This window comes from Barbus barbus, assembly GCF_936440315.1.
Source record: "Barbus barbus genome assembly, chromosome: 47".
NCBI classification, from domain to species: Eukaryota; Metazoa; Chordata; class Actinopteri; order Cypriniformes; family Cyprinidae; genus Barbus; species Barbus barbus.
The window spans coordinates 18,382,675-18,389,374 of NC_136725.1; the positions used below are offsets into that span (position 1 = coordinate 18,382,675).

The window sequence follows — 6,700 nt, forward strand, 5'->3', positions numbered from 1 at the left end:
AGCCTATGAAAATAGCCTTTTTGACCAAGATGGCGGCGCGAACACATCGTGTTCTCGTGTGCAGCGTCTCACCAGTTTTTGCAATTTTGCAGTATTTTTCCTGCTCATCTCGGGTCTGTTCTCACTGAACAGCTTTGCCTTAACATCATACACCCGACAGGAGCTTTTGGATATCGGTCTGCACTTTTCCAACAATCTTATAACCAATCATCGACTCATCCCGGAGATCTCCAGAACACCCGAGGCAACGCACTCTGCTCGGCCGGGCGGAAGTGCTCACAGGCGGCGCCGAGATCGTAAACAAAGGCGGGGGAAGCGTGGAGGACTAAGAGCTAAGCTAAAGCTAACACCGCACCGGCTCTCTTTACCCAGCATTTTCCTCGCTAATGTGCGGTCATTGGTGAACAAAATGGATGAGATACGACTTCGCATCACCCATAGTAAGAAACTTTTGGACTGCAATGTCATGGTTTTCACTGAAACATGGCTACATAGCGACATACCCAATAATGCTATTGATCTAACCGGACGCTACACGCTCCGAGCAGATAGAACGGCAGATGACTCCGGCAAGACCAGAGGCGGAGGATTGTGCATTTATGTAAACAAAGCTTGGTGTACGAACTCTGACATTGTTGGAAAACACTGCTCACCTAACCTAGAGTTTCTCATGGTTAAGTGTAGACCTTTCTATCTGCCGCGGGAGTTCACTTCCACCATCATAACTGCAGCCTATATTCCCCCGGATGCTAACGCCAAGCTTGCTATGAACGAACTGCATGCGGCCATTAGTAAACAACAGACTGTACACCCGGAAGCTGCATTTATTGTTGCGGGTGATTTTAATCACTCCAACTTAAAGACAGTGCTCCCCAAATTCGATCAGCATGTCTCCTGCCACACTAGAGGAGAAAAAACTTTGGATCATGTTTACACAAACATCGCTGGAGCTTACATCGCGACTCCCCTCCCCCACCTCGGACAGTCTGATCACCTTTCTTTGTTTCTCACCCCCAAGTATTCACCCCTCATCAACCGTGTGAAGCCATCAGTGAAGACCATCAAAGTGTGGCCAATGGGAGCAGAGTCTGTACTTCAGGACAAGTTTCAACACACGGACTGGAGTATGTTTGCTTCTCAGGCTGCCAGTGGCTCTCACACGGACATTGACATCTATACCACCTCTGTACTGGACTACATCAATACCTCCATTGACAGTGTCACAACAGAGAAACAGATCACAACGTACCCTAATCAGAAGCCATGGATGAACAAGGAAGTGCGGCTCTTGCTGAAAGCCCGCAACACTGCTTTCAGATCAGATGACGCTCAGGCCTACAGCATATCCAGGGCTAACCTGAAGAGGGGCATCAAGAAGGCCAAGCACTGCTACAAGCTAAAGGTAGAGGAGCATTTTTCCAACTCTGACCCCCGGCGCATGTGGCAGGGCATCCAGGTCATCAGTGACTACAAGCCATGCAACTCCACTCCAACGGTCACAGACGTCTCCTTCCTTGATGAGCTAAATGACTTTTATGCTCGCTTTGACAACAACAACAAGGAGACAGCCACCAAGATCACACTCTCAGGAGACCATCAGACCCTCAAACTCACCTCCACAGATGTCTGCACAGCATTGAGCCGGATCAACTCATACAAGGCTGCTGGCCCCGACGGCATTCCTGGACGTGTGCTCAGGACATGTGCAGAGCAGCTCTCAGGGGTCTTCACAGACATTTTCAACCTGTCACTCACCCAAGCAACGGTGCCAACATGCTTTAAGTCCACATCCATTGTGCCAGTGCCGAAACACTTCTCCCCAACGTGCCTGAATGACTACCGCCCTGTAGCACTCACACCCATTGTTATGAAGTGCTTTGAGCGACTGGTCCTGGCACACCTCAAGAACTGCCTCCCACCCACACTGGACCCACACCAATTTGCCTATAGAACCAATAGAAGCACTGAGGATGCAGTAGGCACAGTACTGCACTCGGTACTCACACACCTGGAAAACAACAACACATATGCACGGATATTGTTTGTTGATTTCAGCTCAGCATTCAACACCGTCATTCCCTCCAAGCTGACCACTAAACTTGGACACTTGGGTGTTAACACCTCCCTTTGCAGCTGGATTATGGACTTTCTGACCAACAGACCTCAGCATGTTAGGTCAGGCCTCACCTGCTCCACCACCATCACACTCAACACCGGCGTACCACAGGGCTGTGTGCTGAGCCCATTTCTCTACTCCCTCTACACCCATGACTGCAGGCCTGTGCATGGATCCAACTCCATCATCAAGTTTGCTGACGACACCACAGTGATTGGCCTCATCAGAGACAACGATGAGACTGCCTACAGGGAGGAGGTACAGCACCTGGCTGCATGGTGTGCTGACAATAGCCTGCTCCTCAACACCAGCAAGACAAAGGAACTTATTGTGGACTTCAGGAAGAAGAAAAGTGGAACGCATGACCCCATCCACATTAACGGGATGGTTGTTGAACGTGTCTCCAGCTTCAAGTTCCTGGGAACCCACATCTCGGAGGACCTGACCTGGACCACCAACACATCCAGCCTAGTCAAGAAGGCTCACCAACGCCTCTTCTTCCTTAGGACACTGAAGAAGAACCACCTGTCTCCAATCATCCAGCGGAACTTCTACCGGTGTGCAATTGAAAGCATCCTGACCAATTGCATCACAGTCTGGTATGGGAACTGCTCAGCTGCTGACCGCAAGGCACTACAGAGGGTGGTGAAAACCGCCCAACGCATCACAGGGACACCATTCCCTGCCATTGAGGACGTCCAGAGAAAACGCTGTTTACGTCGAGCTCGCGGCATTCTTAAGGACTCCTCTCACCCTGACCATAGACTGTTTAACTTACTGCCCTCTGGGAGGCGCTTCAGGAGCCTCCGAACAAGGACAAGCAGACTCAGGAACAGCTTTTTCCCTACAGCTGTTTCCCTACTAAACTCTGCCCAATGATACCCCCCTCACACACCACTACAAACTCTTCACCCCTCCCCATCATTAAATCGATTAAAAAAAACAAACAAAAAAACAACAACAACCAATCTACACACTGAGTACTATGTACTGTAAATTTTTATTTCTATGCACTTTCAATGTTCATTGCACTAGTGTTTATATATCTTAATTTATAGCTTATTCATATCCATTTGTAATTATATTCATAGTTTTTGCTCATAGTGTACATTTACTGCACAATCCATCTGTATAGTATGTTCATATCACCCATCTGTATATCATACTGATAGTATTTAAAAACTTGTAAATTATGTCCATAGTACTACTGCCTTATCTGTATATTTCTGTACATATGTAACATATTGTAGCCACTGTATATCCTGTACCTCTGCTTATTGCACTTCTGGTTAGATGCTAACTGCATTTCGTTGCCCTGTACCTTACATGTGCAATGACAATAAAGTTGAATCTAATCTAATCTAATCTAAAAAAACATTGAGTCAGAAGGACACAGGGTAACTGTCTCATATGTTTTGGGAGAAGTATTAGCTTTAAAATTATAGTATTTATATAGTATTAAGCTAATTTATTTGAAACCGAGTATTCTAAAAGAAACTTCACTTGAGAATTTCTAATTCAAGACACCAAGAATTATGTTTGGCCTTGAAAACATGTTCTGTGCAGTTTACAAGCAATTTGTATCCTAGTTTTTGTCAAGCAGTTCCTACACTGTAAAAAATGCAACTGCACATTTTCCACTTTACAAAACCTTTTGAATCTCAGATACTACAATTTTTTATTTTCTTTAAACTACATTTTAAAAAAAAACATGAAACACGGAAACCTATGTGTGTGGCTCCAACAGCACAGGAGGTTTATTACTTGTCTTAAGAGAGCCTTAGTATAAGTTTATTAACATACATGAATTAACTATTAATCTGTATTTTTATAGGAAGTTGCATATGAGTGTTGTTTTGGGCTTCAAATCTTTTTATCTTGAGGCTGATATGTAAACCATTTTGAATAAATCTTTTATAATTCAACTGAACTTTTACCTTTATTCCCTTTGATCTTGTTTTCTTTGTTTACACATCCACATAAGCAAAACCACTGTTCCCCCATGTTACATTTAGAGGTAACATAACAAAAAAGTAACATTTGGAATGTGCAATGTCCGTTATGCATTATAATCAGGGGGTAGAGTTAGAAAGTGTGATCTACCATTTTGAAAGCTAAAATACAAATACATTGTGGAAATACAGCACTCATTAATGCTAATTTGTAAAAATATCCACCAGAGAGGATGCTGGCAGAAATATTTTAAGTGATAGAATGCATTTAACTGACTTTCTAAACCAAGGATAAAATAAAGCATAGATGATAGGATTCAGGCCTGAGTTAACATAGAAGACCCATGCTAGAAAATTCACTATTACAGAAGATATTATTGTATTCCCTGCAAGAGAAAAAATATAGAGAGGTAACCAACAGAAAAGATGAATTGCCACAATGATTCCTAATGTGAGAACAGCTTTACTTTCAGATTTCCTTCTAACTGAATCTTCCATTACACATTTACCACCCATAATCAGAGAGTTTATAACTTTCACTTGCTGATGCACAACATACAATATCTTCAGATAGAAAGCTATGATAAGGGTGGAAGGAAAAAGCAAGGACACAAACAGATCAGTGACTGTCCATGTAAAACTCATCATGACAGAACACTCTCCATAACACACATCTATATTGTCTGAAGTGTCAAAACGTCTATTACTGCTTGAAAGGGCAGTTGTATAAGCTGAAGAGCAAAACCAGCAAAGACAGATGGTCATTAACGTTTTGGTTGTGGTTATTTTCTGTGGGTACTGTAAAGGGTGACAAACAGCCACATAACGATCCACAGCAATTAAAACTAAATTACTGAGAGATGCTGAGATAATCACACCAAAGGTAAAAGTAAACAGTCCACAGGCAGTTTTGCCAAAGTACCAGCATGTCTCAATCAGTTTAATGGCCTCCACAGGCATAACAATAAGTCCAGTAAGCATGTCGGCCACAGCCAGAGAGAGAATGATCAGGTTGGTTGGAGTGTGAAGCTTCTTGAAGTGAGAGATGGAGATGATCACCAGCAGATTCAGAAACACAGTCCAAGCAGACAGCAATGAAAAAAACACATACATGATATTGTGTTCATGTCTGGAGCGTTTTCCCTTGATACATGATGAGTTGATGGTAGGAAAGCAGTATTGAGTCTCATGATCCTCTGTCTCATAGGCCATGAGTGAGTCTCCTCCTGTTAGGAGTTTGTTCTGCTCTCCTTACTGTCCTTTCATTTATACAGTGTCTGGATCAGACTGACCTCCCCATCTACCGCCCACTCTGATGCTGAACAATGATATAATTATTTTCTTTTAGTATTTCCTGTGAAATTGCTGTGGCCACATGAACAATAAACAGCACAGCAGTTCAACAAGAAGTGTATTGAGTGAGTTACATTTTAGACACTTTTAGAATTTTTCCTGTTTTGCAAATAGTTCCAAACAAAGCCAGAGCTTTTGTGCATCTCAGAGTGACACTGTGGTGTATCTTAACTGAATGAATCTGTTTTTGGATGAATCCAATGAACCAATTATTCAGCAATCCATTCATAAAGACGCTCAACTTGCTTTAATCCTAATTGAATGAGCCATTTTGAAAGAATCGTTTGACTGAAGGATTAATTAGACAGACACTTGCCGCCACCTACTGGCAGTTTTATTGTCATATTTATTTATCCATGACAAGCCTAAACCACCATAAAATCACACTCAGCAAAATTGTATAATTTTTCACAAAAATCCCCCCAAAAATATTAGCTAATTGTTTTGTCAATAAAAATCCCAAAATTCTAAATTGCCCAAAATGTCTGGGATTCGGCTTTTGCATTCTATAGTCGCCATTTTTGTGTTTCCCTTGCACAGGAATGTTTTCTTTATTCCGCTCCCGCAAACATTCTTTAAAATTGAATATAGGCTAATTTTTGTGCATCAGGGAGCCACTATCAGTATGCGGAGTATTAAAATCGCTTTGGATGCACGCCGTGTTGATGTAGGGTTGCCAAATCCACATTTTTCCTCAGAATTGGGCTGATTTTTAACTGTTGTGGTGGGTTGATTTTCTCCAGTGGGTTAAAGGTGTGAAATATTGCATAAGTTACATTTGACTGAAATGCTTGTATTGAAACATTTTGCATTCTACCCAGGGGCGTAAATTTCATCTAACAGTAGGGGGGGATACACATAAAATTTCTCAAGAGCAATTTTTGAAGGGGACACAAATAATACAGCTAAAATTGTACTTGTAAGGATAAGTATACACAGAGGAAATCCTTACTACTATTAGTGTAGAATTAGACAATTTAAAGCTGTGGTGCTCGCGCTGCGACAGTGGTCGTGTACATATACATAGTGGACTCATTGAAAAATACATTGGCATCATCTGTATTAAAGAGAAAATGATCACTTCATCCGATATTTAAGTGAATAAAATTCTCTGCTACACATGGATGCATTTAAACTGCAGTTACATGTTACATGCATAAATAATGCTTTGTTTTAAACATAAAACGTTAATACTGATACTGTCCCAGTAGGTGGCAGCAAGTCATTGAATCATTGAGATTCAGCTGATTCACTAAAACGGCTGATTCATTAAGGAACG

General features: G+C 42.1%; 1 pseudogene across 1 annotated transcript; it reads right to left on the bottom strand.

The window, feature by feature from the left end:
* Window positions 1-4,272: 4,272 nt before the first annotated feature.
* Window positions 4,273-5,273, bottom strand: LOC306866235 (trace amine-associated receptor 13c-like; annotated as a pseudogene). Its single transcript has one exon. The product of its transcript is annotated as a trace amine-associated receptor 13c-like (transcript).
* Between the last annotated feature and the right edge of the window lie 1,427 nt (window positions 5,274-6,700).